Raw genomic sequence first — 20,219 nt, forward strand, 5'->3', positions numbered from 1 at the left:
AATGAGGGACAGGTGCACGGAAGGAAGTCGCCAGGCTAGGAGTTCCAAATGCAAAGAAAAATCCAGCATCCACGTCCAAGTACGATAAAAATAAATCTTTATTAAATATCCATTAAAAAGAGGGGTGACGAGGATCACATCCTAGACATAAAAATCCCCATGGAGATAAAGAATGTACAGATGGTACGCGTTTCGAGCTTATCGCTCTTAGTCCCAATCTAAGGATTGGGACTAAGAGCGATAAGCTCGAAACGTGTACCCTCTGTACATTCTCTATCTCCATGGGGATTTTTATGTCTAGAATGTGATCCTCATCATCCTTCCATTTCAATATGATCACTTCCACAGTGCTCCTTGGGATGTTTAAAGTTTTGGAAATCTTTTTGTAAACAAATCCGGCTTTAAATTCTCCACAACAGTATCACGGACCTGCCTGTTGTGTTCCTTGGTCTTCATGATGCTATCTGCGCTTTAAACAGAACACTGAGACTATCACAGAGCAGGAGCATTTATACGGATACTAGATTACGCACAGGTGGCTTATATTTATCATCAGTCATTTAGGACAATATTGGATCATTCAGAGATCCTCATTGAACGTCTGGAGTGAGTTTGCTGCACTGAAAGTAAAGGGGCCGAATAATATAGCACGCACAAATTTTCAGTTTTTTAATTTTTTACAAAAATTTAAAATAAGCAATAAATATCGTTCACCTTCACAATTGTGTCCTACTTGTTGTTGATTGTTCACCAGAACATTACATTTTTTATCTTTATGTTTGAAGCCTGAAATGTGGGAAAAGGTTGAAAAATTCAAGGGGGCCAAATACTTTCGCAAGGTACTGTATGTAGAATTTAGATTGTGAGCCCCAATGGTCACAGTGATGATCATATCTGTAAAGCGCTGTGGAATTAACAGCGCTATAGCAAAGTGAGTAAAATAAATGTGTATACATATGTCCCCCTATCCTGGTATATATAAATCTTCAATCCTGGCACTGAAGCTCAGGCTGAAAAGTGGGCAGGATTATGGGCATGGGGAGTAATGAATATACATTCTGTTTAATATAGGGCAAACGTGATCGCCCAGTCGCCGGGTTCCTGCAGCAGCTTTTGCACTCACCGATATACTCTATTAAAGAGAATGAATACTCACTGCTCCACACACCTATAATCCTGGACATGGGGAGCATTGAATATTCCGGCAGCTTACTTCGGCATGTAACTGGGGGCACATGCAGTGGGGAGAGATGGGGAGTATAATCGTTAATTTTTTTATGTGTGCGTAGAGAGGGGGGATATCAATACAAGGAAGGAGACCACATATACCTGGAAGGAGCCCAGGATATGGAACATTAGTATAAAATTGGGGGACATTATACCCATAATAGTGTCAGCAGCCGATCTCTCCCATACTAGTATGTCATAACCAGATTTTTTGCTTCAAATGTATTTATTTTTCTCTAAAATATAGGTGCTTATAGTTTACAAAATACGGTGTGTTATATATTATAAATTCAATTAGTAAAATGTACATAAAAAAACCAAAAACACTCAATACATTCATAAAGCAATTCTAAAATGGTGTCTATTGTGGGGGACTGATGTTTTGGCACCTCTGAGTCCCCACAAACCATTCCAGAAATGTCTGTGCTCAAAAAACATTATGTTACCACTACCTATTGGGTATTTGTGCACCCTGAAGAAATCACACAACAAATGTTGGGGGTCATTGGGACTAACGCAATATTACGGATTTAAAAACAAAAAAAAAAAACAAAACAAAAAACAATTTTTCATTTTTACAGAAGTTTAATAAAAAATTTGAAAAGCCTGTGGGCTTTAAATGCTCACTACAACTATTAATTCCTTTAAGGGGTGTTGTAATTTCCAAAATGGGGTCTCTTATTGAGGTTTTCAGCTGTTTTGACACTGGGGCTCTACAAATGCGACAAGCCCTCTTTTCTTTTACATCCAAATTTGCACTCCAAATGTATCTAAATTTACTAACAAAAAAGGGTTTCAAAAAGGATACTGATGTGAAGTAGACATGTGGTAAACACAATTATTAATCTTTATTTCTATAGCGCCAACATATTCCACAGCGCTTTACAATTCAGGAGGCTCATATACATATACATATCATATACATAAACATATACAAACAAGTAACAAGTAATTACTTTGTCCGGTATGGATAGCTGTTTTAAAGGGAATATAAAGCTCAAAAGTTGTGAAGTTGTCTAACTTTTCAAGAAAAATCCGATATTTTCATAAATTCAAATCATATTGAGCTGAATTTACTATCATGAAGTATAGCGCATCACAATGACAAACAAAAAATCCCATACAGTCTCACAATCATTGAAGCATTCCAGAGTTCAGGTCCAGTCACACACAACGACTTACCAGCGATCCCGAAAACGATATGACCTGATAAGGATCGCTGGTAAGTCGCTGGGAGGTCGCTGGTGATATGTCACACAGTCAGACCTTACCAACGACGCAGTAACGATCAGCGACCTGTATAACGATCTCGGCGGGCGTTGGGACCGTGTTAGGAGGTCGTTAGTAGATGTCAAACACAGCGATGTGTCCTGCCCAGAAGGACATCACCTTAGAAGAAAATGGTCTGGACCATTCGGCAACGACTAGCGATCTCACACCATTGACCTGATCGCTGGTAGGTGTCATACATAACGAGATTGCTGGCGAGATTGTTGCTGCGTCACAAACTATGACTCAGCAACGATCTCGTTAGCGACCTCGTTGTGTGTGACAAGACCTTTATTGCCACTAGTGATGAACGAGCACTACCATGCTCAAGTGTTCGGTACTCGTAACGAACAGCTGAATGCTAGGATGGGCACAAAGAGAGTACCTGAGTATAATGGAAGTCAATGAGGGGGGTGAAGCTTTTTTCCTGAAGATTTCCTGGAAAAATGCTAGAGTCCCCCATTGACTTCCATTATACTCCGGTACTCGAGTAACCCTCATGCGAGCATTCAACTGCTCCTTATGAGTACAGAGCATGGTAGTTCTTGTCCATCACTAATTGCCACAAAGTAACAAGTGAGATTTCAAAAAATATTTCCTGGATTAGGAAGGTGAAAACTGGCTTCAACATTGAGGGATGATTGAGCTTGGAAGCAACTGTGCTGTCCAGCAAAAGGAGGGAAAAACAAGTTTGGTGGAATTTTTTTTGTGCGTTTTTGAGTGAAGTTGTCACAAATCTGCATGGTAACCCTTAACCCAGCAAAGTCAATGAGAATTCTGAAGTTTTGTGTACATTGCTTTATTTTCCCTTGCAGATTTGCAGCAGAAAATAAACTGTTGCATGTTAATTCTTTCAGCGATTTTTGCCTGCATTTTTTTCACCCCAATTGCAAGAAAAAAAACCAAAACACATTGGAAAAAAAAACAAACAAATCAAAAAGGTACTGAAAAGACAAGAAAAAAAAAAACAGTTTTTCCTGCCAAGAGATGCAGATTTAGTACAATGAGGTCTGCAAACAAATTCTCAGCGTGCGCACATCACCTTTTGATGCTGAGTATTTTCGACACCTGTAAAAATGTCTTACAGTTCTAGCAAAGTGGCTGACATTTATAGAAATGTCATATCCACTTATTAATCAGCTTAAATTGACCTGCAGCGTGCGTTTCAAAATCAGCAACATTCCATTTCTCTTGCAGGTACGCCGAATTATATGTGAAAGTTTTCCCCACAGACTTGCATTAGATGCAGAAAAAAAACGGTGTCAAAAAACGGAATTACATGCTTCGGAAAAGCATCACAACCACATGTAATCTGCACATAAGTATATCAATAAGTTTTTGTCAAAGCCAAATACCAGGAAGTATCTAAAACAGGACATACGAACAAGAGACAAAAACGACATAAAAATATAAAAAACATGTAAAAAAAAAAACCAAAAAACAACCCAGGAAGTAACGTAATTTACATATGTTCTGAAGTGGTGCAGAAATTCTGTAACATCAAGAAATCAAAAGCTCATTGTGGGAATGTTGCTTGAGATTTCAATTTTTAAAAGGTGATGATTTATAGGACATTTCTAATCTGTACCTATAAATTCTAGATGGAAAGCTTATTCTCTGCAGGCTTTTAAAGGGATAATCTAAAGTTAGTAAATTGTTTTAATTAGCATGAAAATAAGCCAGTTTGGATTTGCCTTGCTTTTTCTATTTGCGATTATTCTCCTGCTGTGAGAGCTTTTATCTTACAAATTATAAAGCTTGTTTCCTTGGATCTTGACCACTAGTGCCTACCCAGGCCCTGGGTGAGAATGCCAAGTAGTTACATTCCAGGAGAAACTTTTACTCCTAACATGCCAGTCAATTCTCTCCAGGAAATTTACTTCTATACTATAGTTAGTTGCTCACAGGGTTGACAACTTTTAAAAAAGAAAAAACAAAAAAAAACAAAAAAAATGATATCACAGACAGACCATTGCAGATGGGTCGTGGCTGGGTCTTCCAGCCTGACAATGACCTGAAACATAGCCAGGTCAACTAAGGAGTGGCTCCATAAGAAGCATTTCAAGATCCTGGAGTGACCCAACCAGTCTCCAAACCTAATTGGAGGGAACAAACACAATGTTGCCAGCGGCAGTCACGAAACCTTGAAGATCTGGAGAAGATCTGTATGGAGGAGTGGCCAAAACTCCTGCTGCAGTGTGTGCAAACTGGTCAAGAATTACAGGAAACGTCTGACCTCTGTAATTGCAAACAAAGGTTTCAACCAAATATTAAGTTGTTTTTTTTATTGCATCAAATACTTATTTCATGTAATAAAATGCAAATGTATTATTTAAAAATCATACAAATGTGATTGCCTGTATTCTTTTTTTTAGTCTGTCACAGTTGAAGAGTACCTACGATAAAAATTACAGACCTCTCCACTCTTTGCAAGTTTTCCCACCTACAAAATCGGCAGCCTATCAAATACTCAAATATCAAATTCTCCCCAATGTATACACCAGTATGGGCCACATATACACCAGGATAGGGGAGATAGGATCGGTCCAGGATGGGGAACTTCTACACACCAGGATGGGTCTAGGATGAAAGACCTATATACTAGGATGGAAAATATACTGTATATACCAGGATGGGCCCAGAATAGAAGACAAAGACATAGGGACATTACTACATAATAAGGGTCACACAAAACACTACTGCTCTTATAGAGGTAAATGGAACGGGGCCACAGTACACCACTTCTCCAATAGAAGTGGACAGAACAGGGGAGGGGGGGGGAAATGAGGTCACACATTACAACACTGCTCCCTCAGAGGCGAACAAAGCCAGGGTCACACATTACACTGCTCCTATATATGTGTAAGGAGCGAGATCAAACAACACTGCTCCCCTTCCATAAGAGTGGACAAAAGTGGATTTGGGGAGGTGGAGGGGGGGGGGGGTCACACAACACCACTGCTCAAATAGAAATGGACAGAGTGGTATCACCCATTACTGTGTATCTAATCCCTGCATGTTATACACTCCATGTATCTAGCCCCAGCGCATAAGGCGAACACCAATTAGAATCTGCGCTGCCAGTCATTCACTGCACTTTACAAATGTCTATTACTTTGCAGTTACCAACAAAGTGACTCTGCACTGTGATCCTAAACTTCATCCTCCCCTCTCCTTTTGCAAGTGCCCAGTAGGGTAGGGAAAGATTGACAGACATATGGCAGCAGATCCTGCCAACATTTACTGCAGTCGTAATTCAGGCTTGTTGTACACTAGGCTTTAAAAACAAATTTTAGCAGCTGCTCCCCTAGTGTTTAAAAAAGTGAAAAATATCAAAACTTTTTACATTACTCATATTTTACTCCATTAAAAACAAATTATATGTATAATTAAACCATTAATGGTTTACATTTTTTTCAACTTTTGAAAAAAATATTTTTGGCGTTGCACCTTCTCTTTAAAGTCAGATTTGCGGGGACTGCAGTGCTTGGGTGGCACCTGAATCTTGCCAGCTGCAGGCTCGCTAAATCCCAATATGTGCTGCACCATGGCAGTGCCAGCGTGCTAAGGACGTGCTCTGCAGGCGGGGAAGTGCGAAATGCACTCTCGTCTCAGAGAAGAATAGCGGCAGCCCCATCGTCCCCAGTACTATACATGCCTCCCAGTGCTGTGTGCCCCCCCCCCCCCCATCATAAAGTCTGTGTGTCTCCTGTAATGTATATGCCCCCTGCCCCAATGTTTCTTATGTGCTGTATATACAGCAGTCCGAGCATCTCCTATGTGATTCTTTTACTGCAGCCTCCATGTCTCCTATGTGATGTATATACAGCAGTCCCAGCATATCCTATGTGATGTACACTACAGGTCAAAAGTTTAGGGTCACTTACATATTTCCTTGTTTTTGAAAGAAAAGCACATTTTTTTTGAATGAAGCTAACATTAAATTAAACAGAAATACACTATGCATTGTTAATGTGGTAAATTACTATTCTAGCTGCAAACGTCTGGTTTTGAATGCAATATCTACAGACGAATCGAAGTTTGAGGTGTTTGGATCACACAGAAGAACATTTGTGAGACGCAGAACAAATGAAAAGATGCTGGAAGAGTACCAGACGCCGTCTGTCAAGCATGGTGGAGGTAATGTGATGGTCTTGGGTTGCTTTGCTGTTGGTAAAGTGGGAGATTTGTACAATGTGAAAGCTTTCCTTATTCAAAATCCCTATCATTCCAGTTTGCAACGCCATGCCATACCCTTGTGGACAGCGCTTCATTGGAGCCAATTTCATCTTACAACAGGACAATGACCTAAAGCACACCTCCAAATTATGCATGAACTATTTAGGGAAGAAGCAGGCAGCTGGTATTCTATCTGTAATGGAGTGGCCAGCCCAGTCACCAGATCTCACCCTATTGAGCTGTTGTGGGAGCAGCTTGACCCCGTATGGTATGCAAAAAAGTGCCCATCAAGCCAATCCAACTTGTGGGGGGGGGGGCTTCTAGAAGCAGGGGTGAAATATCTCCAGATTACCTCATCAAATTAACAGCTAGAATGCCAAAAGGTCTGCAAAGCTGAAATTGCTGCAAATGGAGAATTCTTTGACGAAAGCAACGTTTCAAGGAGAAAATTATTATTTCAAGTAAATCTCATTATTTCTAACCTATTCAATGTCTGGACTATATTTTCTATTCATTATGCAACTCATTTGATAAATAAAAGTAATTTTTTTCATGCAAAAGACAAAATTGTCTGGGTGACCACAAACTTTTAAACTATAGTGCATATACAGCAGTCCCAGCATCTCCTATGTAATGTATATACACAGTCTCACCATCTCCTATATAACGTATATACAGCAGTCACAGCATCTCTTATGTAACGTATATACAGCAGTCCCAGCATCTTTTATGTAATGTATATACAGCAGTTCCAGCATCTCCTATGTGACATATATACAGCAGTCCCAGCATCTCCTATGTAACGTATATACAGCAGTCCCAGCATCTCTTATGTAATGTATATACAGCAGTCTCAGTGTCTGCTATGTGATCTATATGCAGCAGCCCCAGCGTTTCCTATGTGATGTATATACAGCAGTTCCAGCATCTCCTATGCGATTGCAAAAAACTTATTATCAAAGAAATTACTGCGCTCTAGACAGAGAAACCTGGAAAAGCAGTTGTGAGAAGCAACATGATAAATATCTCCTAACATCACAGCCACATCAAAGAGAAGCAGCTCTATCCAAAACTGTAGGGATGAGATAATTGATTGCTTGACCAAATATATCAGGGTAATTTAATTTTCAAGCTAATAATTTTGTGTAGCCCCGGAATGATGGTAGAAATTTCCAAATGGCCCTTGGCAGAGAAAAGGTTCCCCCACTCCTGCTTTACGGAATAGACATCTCGCAGTCTTCGCTGCACATATTAAGCCAAAATGTGGTAACAGTAGGTAACAGTTGGTATGCAAAGTCTTGGATGATTTCACAGGACAACAAACATTAAGTCTAAATACAATATCAAGACATAGTTAAAACGATCATAACCATCATCGAAACTCCAGCAAAATAAGTGACCATAAAAAAAAAAAAAAAGAAAAGAAGGACTATAGCTTTTACTGAACCTTTTCGAATGCAAAGTTTGTAGCTGAACTATCTAATATACCTCACATTACAACAGTTCTCTTATTACTTGTCATATCATATAAATTTCATCTAATGCCCATTAAAGAAGTTCAATTACATTATTCTGACGTTCACAAAAATTAAACTCACCAGTTTTTGCATCATGCTGTTCTGTTTATACAATATGGAAGATTTATAGTCATTCAATTGTGTTTTTAATGTAAAAAATCCTGCCACTGATTTTCTTTAATTTCAAGAAATGATAAATCCCAACTCCTTTGATGGAATTAAAATACTGGCATTTAATGAGAACCAACCACCAGGATTTTGCTATAATGAGGTAAAGGCAGTGCCATACAGGCACTAAGATGCTGAATCCAGGCATACCTGTTGTAGAAAGATCGGATGCTTGGGTGATGAAATATCTTTAATCAAAGTGTCAGAAAAGCATTGCACTTTCACTGGTGCAACGGGGGATGGTCTTTGTGGGTCGAGTCCTTGGCGTTTGTTCCTCCTCCGGCGTCCTCCTGTCTCGCCCCCTTAAATATCGTGCTGCACTGCGTTTGTCGTTATTGGCAGCACGTGCTCATTGCCCAATTCTGCCTTCATTAAAATGGTGGAGGAATAAACTTAACTCTGATTAAAGATATTTCATCAACCAAACATCAGATCTTTCTACAAAAGGTATGTCTAGATTCAGCATCCTAGTGCCAGTATGGCACTGCCTTTAGTTCACATCGCAAATCCTGGTAGTTGGCTCTCTCTAAGGCAAACAAATATGCTTCATTTTGTGTCAGATAAAAAAAAAACAAAAAAAAACAAAAAACTACATGATAAAAAGATGTTAATGGAATGAAACATTAGCAAAGGACCTACCGTTTGATTGTGGCTATCTGGTAGGTACTGTAGTTACTCAAAAATTGAACTGGACCCTAAAAAGAAAAGAACATAATTAGGTTTAGTATGTTTTCTTGGCATGTGAAACGTTGCACCTAAATTTATAACTTTCAATTGTCCTAAATTAAATTAAAATAAACATAAGTAATACTTTTTAAATGTACAATGCCAACATAAAATAGACATTCAAAATGTTAATAATTGATATATGGCTTTTTCAAAGGTCTGAAAAATTAAAAAAAAAAAAAAAAAAAAAAAAACTTAGAAAAGTTCATATTAATAAACATTTTCGGTAAATTTGGGATTTTCTATTTATAAATAGAATATGTTAAAACAAAACATACCACTGACAAACCAAAAAAAAAAACAACACAAAAGTCTCATTGCTAATCTAGGGCTTAGTGGCAGCCATGGCTGGGCTGCTATTAACCCCTCAATTATCCCACACCAGGGCAATCGGGAAGAGTCTGGTAAAATGCTGGTGTTGACGAATCTAATAGATGCAACAATCCTGGGTGGCTGCAGGCTGCTATTTTTAGGCTGGGGGGGCGAGGTCTCTCCATCCTGAGATTACCAGCCATCAGCTGTCTGGGTTTATCTTGGCTAGGTATAAAAATTGGAAGGGGGGGAGGGGGGGGGGAACGGAATGCTTTTTTTCCCCCTTTTAATTATTTAAATAAATAAAAAAAAAAAAAAGAAGAAAAGCCGCATGTGGTTCCTCCTATTTTGATACACGGCCAAGATAAGTGCACAGCTGGAGGCTGCAGCCTGTAGCCATGGGCTTTATCTATGCTAGGTATCATAATATGGGTAGACCCTACGCAAACTTTTTTTTAAATTTATTCTACTGTACGCTATAGACCAGCAGACCTGGTCTGTGATTGGAAGAGTCAGGCACACGAAAGTAGTATGAGAGGCCGCGGGAGCAGTGTGACAGATGCGCCGGTGATCGGTGAGTATGAAGCAATTGCTCCTACCCCTTTATGCCAGATTCTGGTCCCCATAGATTATATGGGAATATAATTCACCGAAAAGGACATCAATTTAAAAAGGAAATAAAATAAAAAAAAAAAAAAACTCACCAGAAAAAAGACACCAGCCAACTCATGTCAAATGGCAAATGCACTCGCAGGATGCAGCCGGCCCCCCATGTCCCATGTAAAACCTCATTAGTGTGCATGTTTAATACCAGCAGCCACCCTCTCCATGAGTTGGTAGGTTGAAAGTGGCTGTCTCAACGCTATTCTGCACCTGTGATACCCATACCTTTATCATGGGGGGGGGCCGGCTGCATCCTGCGAGTGCATTTGCCAGATTATATGGGGACTGCCCTCCGGCCAGATACCAGGGATCAATCCCCTGCCGACCAGAGTCAGTGGGGGATTGATTTGCGAGTCCTCCCGTCACTAGTGAAAAACGTAGGGCAAAACGCAAGAAGATAGAACATGCTGCAGTTTGTGACCAACTGCAACATGCACACAGCAAATTTGGATTCTCAGACTTTGCTGGGAAGTCAAAAGTGAGAATGTTCTGACAACAAAACTGCACCAAAAACGCAGCATGCACATGTAGCCTTAAAGTGTCAAATATGCCCTGTCATTAAGGAGTTAACTGGACTATTGCAGAGTACCTTCCTTTGTAGAGTAAAAACTCCTTGTCTAGCAAAAGGCCCTCTATACACATTGAGGCCTCATTCAGTGTTGCACGTACATGTTGTATACGCTTTTTTCATGGAAGCAACACGTACACATTATAACCTATTGAGTTATACACAGGTCTGCATTTTTATAGACTGCGTGTCCGTGCAAAACATGGAGACATGTCCAGTTTTTTTCCAATATCATGGATGAAAAGGGCCAATACAAGTCTATGGATCCATGAAAAACACATACAGCAAATGGATGGCATCTGTGTACTGTCCATATTTAACATTGCATAAGAAAGGTGAAGCTTCGTAGTTTATTCTTTGAAAAACACTGATGACACACCGATGGTATAAACAGACACAGGGACCATACATTGATCCAAAACACTGCTGAAACCAGTACAATTTTGTTTTTGCTATAAGTGAATGAGATAGCAATAGCAAAATTAAGGGGCTAAAAATATAACCTTTATGCAGGAAATTCTAAAAACCCTATGAAAATAGGTATGCAACCATAAGCCCCTCTGGGTTGAAAAAACATTAGAATAAAGTAAGTTCACACAGTGCGTTTTTCGCGGCGTTTTTGCGCAGTTTTCGGGTGCGTTTTTGCTCAGAAAACTGCATGACTTTGCTTCCACAGCAAAGTCTATGAGTTTTCATTTTTGCTGTTTGCACACAGCGTTTTTTTCTTTATCGTTCCTTTATGGGAGACCCAGACCATGGGTGTATGCTACTGCCCCCCGGAGGACACACAAAGTTACTACACTCAAAAACGTGTAGCTCCTCCCTCCTAGCATATACACCCCCTGCCAGCCAGATCTAGCCAGTTTTTTGCTTTGTGTCAGGAGGCACACACATGTATTCTCTTTGGAGAAAAGTTGATTTTTTTTTTTTTTCTAAAGATTTGGAAGAAAAGCGGGTCCACTGGACTCCCGGCATGTCCCTTCACACTCCCCTGGCGGCAGTGCTGTTAAGGTTGATTCAGGGCAGGAGCCCTTCATGCCGCGCTCCTTCACCATCCCTAGTGGCTCTGGCTTGAAGTTGGAGCCAACACGGTTCTCCCTGCCTTGCAGGAGACCGGCCTCCATCCGCAGCCCTTGTGCAGGACCCTGCTGGAAGGAGCACTGGACCCCCACCCCACCAGGGACTGGACCCTGCGTCTCAAAGCTAAGTATAGAGACGTTATTCAGAGGGTCCTTTCTGCAATGTGGGGCACTTTTAATGTGGGGGACAGTGATGCTTGATAATGCTGCTTTTACTGTGTTTCCGGCCGGTTCCACGGTTTTTTACTGGGAACCGCGCCGATGTTGCCTGATTCTCGGCCGCATGTATAACTCTAGGCCCCGGCTTCAGCCGCGGCCTAGTTTCGTTTCGTTCCCCTGCATGTCAGACATGCAGGGGGACGCTGCAGAGCCGCCCGCCGGCCGCTCTGCACAGGGGAGGACACTCCTATCTGAGGAGATGATTCCCTCCCCTGTACATCTCCTTCGCCCTCCGATTCCCGCTTCTGGGTTAACCCCCGCCCCCCCCCCCCCTCGCTCTGGCGCCATTTTCTCAGCGTCTGAGTACACTGGACGGCGCTGGCTGCTCTGCAGCAGAGGGAGGGAATATCTGGCTGGGGGTCCAGGCTGGAATCTGGAGGGCACACATATAGCGGCCTGATAAGTCACAACCTCTGGTTGTGCACTTTTATTCACTCTCAGGGCATGAAGGAGTTAATTATTTATCATAGAATCTCCTCCTCAGCAGCATGTCTCACTCTAGCAGCAAGCTCTACATGTTCTGCATGTAACCTTATATGCCTGAACCGACACACTGTAACGGTTCTTATGTGGTGGATAGTGGCAAGATGCCTCAGCCGGGATTCTCCCCAGGCTGAACCTCTGTCTTGGGTATTCTAGCCATTCCAGACAGAGCCCCCACCTCTGCAGCATGTCACAGAGCGAGACTGCAGGCTGTTTTTATTATCCCCTGCAGGTAGTCTCGTACGGCTACACATGGGAGCTCATTAATGGTCCCTCCAGCTGCTCCGGTTCGGTGGCTGACCCCCGTAGGAATCTCCAGGGGTCGGCTGTCCCGGCATCGGCTGAGCATGCAGCCCCCTTCTCAGGGCGTTTTCTGCTTCGCTCAGCAAAGCTCACAAGGGTCTCTCCTTCTGGACTCAGACCCCGTCCTCCTGACAGGGAGACGCAGGGTCCCCTGTCCTCCCCGTCCCGCAGCTCCGATTACGAGCTGACTCGCTGGACGAGGAGGATGTCTCTACCACGGGCTCGGACGATCCGTCCGTAGGTGACGCAGATGCGAATGATTGGATTACGTCCATTATTCTTTTACTGGACCTCCATCCGCCTGATCAGGGAAGTGTTCCCCGCTGGCAGAAATGCATCAGTATGCTTTAAACATGACGAGGAGTGTGTTCTTTCACCACTCCAGTTTTCAGCCCGCTGCGTCCAAGCCCACAGCCTATCCTGCAGACCCCACAGCGGAGTTCTGCTGCCTGTCTCCCCCTCCCATCTGAGGTGGTCAAGGAGTGTACTCATCCGCCAAGGGTAGCCACTCCGGTGTCTAGACTTTCAGCCCGGATAGTTGTATCAGTGGCGGACGGCACCTCTATATGGATCCTACGGTACATTAATTTTGTACTGGACCTCAATCCGCCGGTGTTACCTTATCTAGGTGAACACAACGTGTGTTCCTTAACCTCTCCAGTTTTCAGGTCCCTGGGACCAGCCAGGGTCCGCTCTGATCGCTTCCCATGAAGCGTGATTCTGAGGACTGGATTTCCCCTGTCCACCAACGGTGGTCAAGTAGTGGGCTCATTCACCTCAGGTGGCTCAGCCCGGGCCGTTATGTCAGTGCCTGATGGCTCCTCACTTACGGTTCTGCGGTCCGCCCGGTTGTCCTTTGGGCCAAGTCGGTATGGGGAAGGCAGGAGCTTTCTTCCCCTCAGCTTACAGCAGTGCGGTTTTTTTTTTTTGTACCTTCTCTGCTTCTCTGGAGGAGATGCATCCTCCCACAGGGACTCTATGCCAAAACGGTTGCCTGAACTTACAGACTTCAGTTCTTTCATCCTATACCAGGTCTGCCATGCTGGACGCCGCACGGCGGTGATCTGGGCTCCCTTCCTCGCTATCCGCAGGCTCCTGTGGCTTCGGATTTGGAAGGCAGATGCCTCTATGGAGGTTCCCTGCTGGGCTCCCACTTGGTGAGACCAGTTCCTCGGAACCAACTGAGTGAAATTAAGGAAGCTCTTGGCGGGAAGTGTTCTTCCTTGCCACAAACCTAAACCAGGGCACCTGTCCAGGACAGGAATCAGTTGAGGTTTCGGTGGTTTCCGTTCCTCCGTCTGATCGTCCTCTAGCTCAGCCTAGGTCCATAGAACCAAATAGCTCGAAGCTGCGTCTTCAGAAGGCCGCAGGAGATGCTGTCACTGAGTCAGCTTCCTCCGAGCTATTTAGCCACGCCAACAACCTCCTTGGTCGGTGGCAGGCTCTCTCCACTGGCGACGTAGGGTTCTAACACGTCTCCGTTCAGTGGGGGCGAGACTTTATCTCCCTTGGCTACAGGATGGACTTCTGTCCACCCGCCAAACAGTTTTTCTCTGTCATCTCCTCCCTGCTCCAAGGCCGCCGCCTTCTCACAGGCCGTGGCATTTCTGGCAGGCCAATGGAGTAATTGTACCGGTTCCCGTCTGGGAACGGTTCTGAGATTTTTGCTTAAATCTATTCCTAGTCCCCGAAGAGGGCGGTGCTTCCGACCTGGATCTTTAGCTTTTCAAGCATAGCCAGGTGTGGCGTTTTCTCATTGAGTCTTGGTTTTGTTCCGTGTGTTTTTTTCACCGGATCAATCAAGACTCCATGGAGATTCCCTAGCAACCATCGGCATCAGAGATGCCTATCGGCAGGAGTCAGTCGCAGTTTCACACCAGCGTTGACTGCGTTTTGACAATCAGAGTGGTCCAATTCGTGGCTCTTCCCTTGGGGTCAGACAAGGCTCCTCCAGTATCCTCATTGGGGCAGCTGTGATCAGGGTCCTGCCCCCCTAGGGTTTGGCAGTGATCTTTGGCCCTGGACGGTTTTCTTGTTGGGTTTTCATCCAGTGCTGACTCTTAGCAGAGTGCTTCGTTCACTCTCGCCACTCTGACCTATCGGGTGGCTTGTCTTTCTGTGCAAGTCCACTCTGACCTCGAACCAGAGGTTCTCAGGGCGTCAATGGAAGTGGTTCCTTGCCCAGTTTTTCCTGCGTCCTCTGAGACTGGATATTTTCCGCTGTACTAGCGAACTCACTCCTCCCACGGGGTGGTGGCTTCGCCACTGACCAGGGGCTCGTTTCAGTGGTGGCTTCGGCCACTCTGTCTCAGGGGCGCTCCTTTTCTGGTCCGTTCCGGGTGATCCTCACCAGGATGCTAGCCTATCCGCCTTGGGAACAGTATATCTCCACCGTGGAGCGCAGGGCGCTTGGACTCTGTCCGAATCAGCCCTCTGGATCAATGTGCTGGAAATCAGGGCTGTATTTCTTGCCCTCTAAGCCTTCACCATCTGTGGGCGGCTAGGCACATTCGAGTCCAGTCGGACAACGTGACAGCGTTTTCCTACACCAGCTTCCAAGGCGGGACACTCAGCCGCCTGGCAATCATGGCGGCTCAACATCCTTCAGTGGACAAGGGACTCCTAGTCCACCGTATCCGCAGTCCACATGCTAGATGTGAAAACTACGAGGCAGGCTATTTCAGCTGTCCTACCGTGGTCCACAATCCTCAGGTTTTGCGGTAGCCACACTGGTTCATGTTTGATCCCAGCTTTGTCTCTTTACGAATTTCCCCCTCTACCTCTTGTCCAGAGTCCTGCGCAAGATCGGTAACGGGGGCCGTCGGGTCATTCTCCAGATTGACCCAAGCAGGCTTCGTACTCTGACCTGCTCCTTCTGTCCGTTGGGTTGCCTTCGCATCTTCCGGACCGTTCAGACCTTTTCTCAAAAGGTCCGTTTTTTCCCCGTCAGAATTCTGGATTCTCAGAATGACGGCGTAGCTCTTGAGTCCTGGATCTTAGCGACTTCTGATATCCTTCCTGAAGTCATCTCCACTATGACTCGAGCTCCAAAGTGTCCTTTGACCTTTTTTTTTTTTTTTTTTTGGCCTTGCCGACCCTCCTGTCCCTTCCACAGTCCGGTCTACAGCTAGGACTATCCCTCTTTAAGGGACAGGTCTCGGCTCTGTCAGTATGTGCCAGCGGCGAATCGTCCGGCTGGCTCCGGTGCGCTCCTTTAACGGCGCATCCCACATCATTCCGCCTTCCGGCGGCCTATGGAGACCTCGGACCTTAATCCGGTCCTCCCGGTTACCGGAAACCCCCCTTTGCGCCATCTTCGGGAGGTTTTCTTTGTTGTGTCTTTCACAGAAAGTACTCTTTCTAGTGGCTATAATTTCCCGCCAGAGAGTTCTGGCTGCACTCCCTCGGAGTCACCCCCTTTTTTTTTGGTCTTTTGCATCAAGACAAGGTGGTCTTCATCCGACTCCGGACTTTTTCCCTAAGGCGGTTACTGCTCCACCTTATTCGGGGCAATTTTCCTGCCTTCCTTTTGTCCGGCTCCTATTCATCGCCTAAGGAAGCGTTGCATATCCTGGATCTGGTGCGGCCGCTCCGGATCTATGTGTCTCGCACCGCCGTTATTAGGCGGTGCACCTCTCTGGTGCTGACTGTTCGTCAGCGTAGCGGTCTCTCGGCATCTATGCCGACCCTGGTTCGTTGGCTTAGGTCGGCCATTTCCGAGACCTACAAGTGTACTCAAGTGCCTTCCCCGCCGGGGATCAGAGCACATTTGATCAGACCTGTCGGCGCCTTTTTGGGCTTTCAGGCACCAGGTTACGGCTCAGTAGGTCTGTCAGACTCCAGCTCGAATTAGTCTGCATACTTTTTCGAAGCACTACCCAAGGCATGCTCATGCTTTGGCAGACGCGGGCCTGGGCAGACGCATTTTTCCGGCGTCTGTCGCCCATTTGTGAAGTTAGGTTTGCCTGCTTCTCAGTGTCTGTTTATTCCCACCCATGGACTGCTTTGGAACGTCCCATGGTCTGGGTCTCCCATAAAGGAACGATAAAGAAAAAGAGAATTTTGTTTACTTACCGTAAATTCTTTTTCTTATAGTTCCGACATGGGAGACCCAGCACCCTCCCTATTGCCTGTTGGCAGGTTTCTTGTTCCGTGTGTCTTCACCGGCTGTTATTGTTGTAGACAGAGGTTCCGGTTCTGCCGGATTTTACTCCGTCTCTTCTTGTGGGTGGATGTCCTCCTTCAGCTTTTGCACTAAACTGGCTAGATCTGGCTGGCAGGGGGTGTATATGCTAGGAGGGAGGAGCTACACGTTTTTGAGTGTAGTAACTTTGTGTGTCCTCCGGGGGGCAGTAGCATACACCCATGGTCTGGGTCTCCCATGTCGGAACTATAAGAAAAAGAATTTACGGTAAGTAAACAAAATTCTCTTTTTTCAGCTGCGTTTTTGTGGTGCCACAAAAAACGCAGCATGTCAATTATTCCCGCGTTTTTCACTGCGCTTTTCATCCATTGAGTGCAATGGGATGTTGAAAGATGCAATGAGAAACGCAAATAGCTGCGTTTTGGTGCGTTTCTAAGACCAAAAACGCAGCTATAAACGCAGGAGGTGGGTAGTAAAGTGACATGTACAGGAAGAGGATTCCTTCTGTCAGTAAACACAGAAGTGTGAATCCTCCCGGTACCGCCACCGCCGCTTCCACCTCCGGTCCTGTGCATGTATGCTGCCGTGCGGCGCCATGTCTGGGCGGGAGGTGGAAGCGGCTGTGAAAACAAAAGTTAACAGTAGAAAAAAAAAAAAAAAAAAAAGTTACACTCACCTGTCTGCAGCCTCCTGATGCCATGCCCGCTCCCATCTCCTCTCACGGTATCGCCGCTCCGGCTGTGTGCAGACGGCCAGGACACCTCCGATAGATGCAGGACCTGGCGATGGATCACCTGATGCAGTCACCTGACGCATCAGGTGATTGTAAGTATCGCGGGCGCCCGGCCGGTTTAAGCTATCAGCGGATGCGTCAGGAGACTTCATCCCTGATTACTGGCAGCTGCTGCAGCGATCGGACAGGATCAGACTCCCGCCCCATCGCTCCAGGAGCTGCCGGTAATCAGCACATAAGTGAGTATTTTTTTTTTTTTTGCACCGATGCATCTGCTGATTGTATAAAAGCAGTTTATACAATCAGCTGATGTGTGATGTGCTTCAGCCCCTAGAACCTGACATCTGATCGCTTTGCCTTCAAGCAAACCGATCAGATGATATTGGATCCGGATTGGACGGCGCGGGACCCTTGACCCAGGATTACTGCGGAGGGGGGTTCTTTATTTCAATAAAGATGGAGTCACTAATTGTGTTGTGTTTTATTTCTAATAAAAATATTTTTCTGTGTGTTGTGGTTTTTTTTTTTATCTTTACTAGAAATTCATGGTGGCCATGTCTAATATTGGCGTGACACCATGAATTTCGGGCTTAGGGCCAGCTATACAGCTAGCCCTAACCCCATTATTACCCAGCGAGCCACCCGGAATCAGGGCAGCTGGAAGAGTTGGATACAGCGCCAGAAGATGGCGCTTCTATGAAAGCGCCATTTTCTGGGGTGGCTGCGGGACTGCAATTCACAGCGGGGGTGCCCAGGAAGCATGGGCACCCTGCACTGTGGATTCCAATCCCCAGCTGCCTAGTTGTACCCGGCTGGACTCAAAAATTGGGTGAAGCTCACGTCATTTTTTTTTTTTTTTTAAATTATTTCATGAAATAATTAAAAAAAAAAAAAAGGGCTTCCCTATATTTTTGGTTCCCAGCCGGGTACAAATAGGCAGCTGGGGGTTGGGGGCAGCCCGTACCTACCTGCTGTACTTGGCTAGCATACAAAAATATGGCGAAGCCCACGTCATTTTTTTTGTTTGGGGGGGGCAAAGAAATCCTGCATACAGTCCTGGAAGGAGGATGCTGAGCCTTGTAGTTCGACAGCTGCTGTCTGCTCTCCTGCATACACTATTGGATGGAGGATGCTGAGCCTTGTAGGTCTGCTCCCCCTGACTCTCCCTCAAGCAAACAGTCCTGGATGGAGCATGCTGAGCCTTGTAGTTCTGCAGCTGCTGTCTGCTCTCCTGCATACACTATTGGATGGAGTATGCTGAGCCTTGTAGTTCTGCAGCTGTCTGCTCTTCTGCATACACTAGTGGAGAATGAAGAACACATTGAAGAAGGAAATGACAGACCTTTTTTTGTTCACTGATAAAAAACGCATAAAGACGCAGTGAGCAAAAACGCAGCAAAACGCAGCAAAAAAACACACCAAATCGCGGCAAAACGCGTGCGTTTTTGGCCGCGTTTTTTGGACGCGGGTGCGTTTGTGCGTTTTTTGCCGCATAAACCACAAAAACGCAGCGTCAAAAAAACGCAGTGTGTGAACCTAGCCTTAAATTGATCACAAATTGGCCATACATACATATAGTCAAGTTGGCCTACCCAGAGACGCCACTTATATATAACAAAGAACAATATATAAGGTTTTTATAATTTCCTGAATAAATGTTATATTTTAGCCCCTTAATTTTGCTATTTCTATTTCAAGTCAATAAGTGGCGCATACTTATCACGTCATTTGCTACTATATACATAAGTGAATGAGGCCCAAAGTAGTAAGCCAAATCTGCAGATATTGGCAGGATCAACCAACAGTAATGTGTTCTCTCACCATCTGCAGTTTGTCCTTACAATAATTGGCAGATTTGACTGATTTTAGTCAAATATGTATTGGGGTGCCTTTTAGTAGATGGTGTGAAAGAGTTTTTATCTACAAGGAAAAGTAATCTGCAATAATTCAATTAATGACCTTAAGGAGAAGCTAATTTGGACTTTAGGATGCAACACAATTTTTTTTAAAATGCCTTTATGTATCCAAGTGACTCTGAGGCTATCTTCTTTTGTTTCTGACATTTTGTAACTTCGTGATAAACATTGAATATTGGGACATAACTGTTGGCTGAACAATTTAGAAAGCTGTCCGTCAAGCAATGTGCATTGAAGGAAATCGGTCAGAAACTTTGGTTCCCCATCCCCTCCCCAACCCTTAATCGTATTTGGAACCCTTTTAAAATGTAAAGCGAGTCCAACCTTTTGTCAAGAGAGCTGAGGATGCGAGGGCGCATTCGCACAACGCATCCATCAGTCCAATGAAGGAAGAGAAACTTTTCACAAAGATGGCGCTAGAGATAGTGCTATAAGCAGACATCATCATAGTGAAGAGGTTACTGCAGTAGTGATAAATGCTAATCAGCAAGTGCTGGAATTAAAGTCTATGACGGTGGCAGGGAGAGGAAGGCCAGGCAGGCAGACAAGGACAGGAATAGATAGCAAGACTCGACCCCCATATTCCCAATTTTAACCTCATTGGTCAACAAGACTTGTTTTTAAAATGCATCAGGCTTGTTTAGATATTCTTTTGTATACTCCTGACGCTGAAGTTTATGGTGAGGACGCATTAGAGGCTTCCTCTGATGACT

At 44.5% G+C, this 20,219-nt stretch overlaps 1 protein-coding gene across 1 annotated transcript in view; it reads right to left on the bottom strand.

Moving 5' to 3' along the window:
- CYSTM1 (cysteine rich transmembrane module containing 1) overlaps positions 1 to 20,219 on the bottom strand; it is a 149,897-nt gene that overhangs the window by 91,695 nt on the left and 37,983 nt on the right. The window contains exon 2 of the mRNA XM_075342282.1: positions 9,000 to 9,055. The gene's annotated coding sequence lies outside the window, so the exon portion shown is untranslated. The remainder of the gene's footprint in view (positions 1 to 8,999; positions 9,056 to 20,219) is intronic.

The sequence above is a fragment of the Anomaloglossus baeobatrachus genome, chromosome 4 (assembly GCF_048569485.1).
Source record: "Anomaloglossus baeobatrachus isolate aAnoBae1 chromosome 4, aAnoBae1.hap1, whole genome shotgun sequence".
Taxonomy (NCBI): domain Eukaryota; kingdom Metazoa; phylum Chordata; class Amphibia; order Anura; family Aromobatidae; genus Anomaloglossus; species Anomaloglossus baeobatrachus.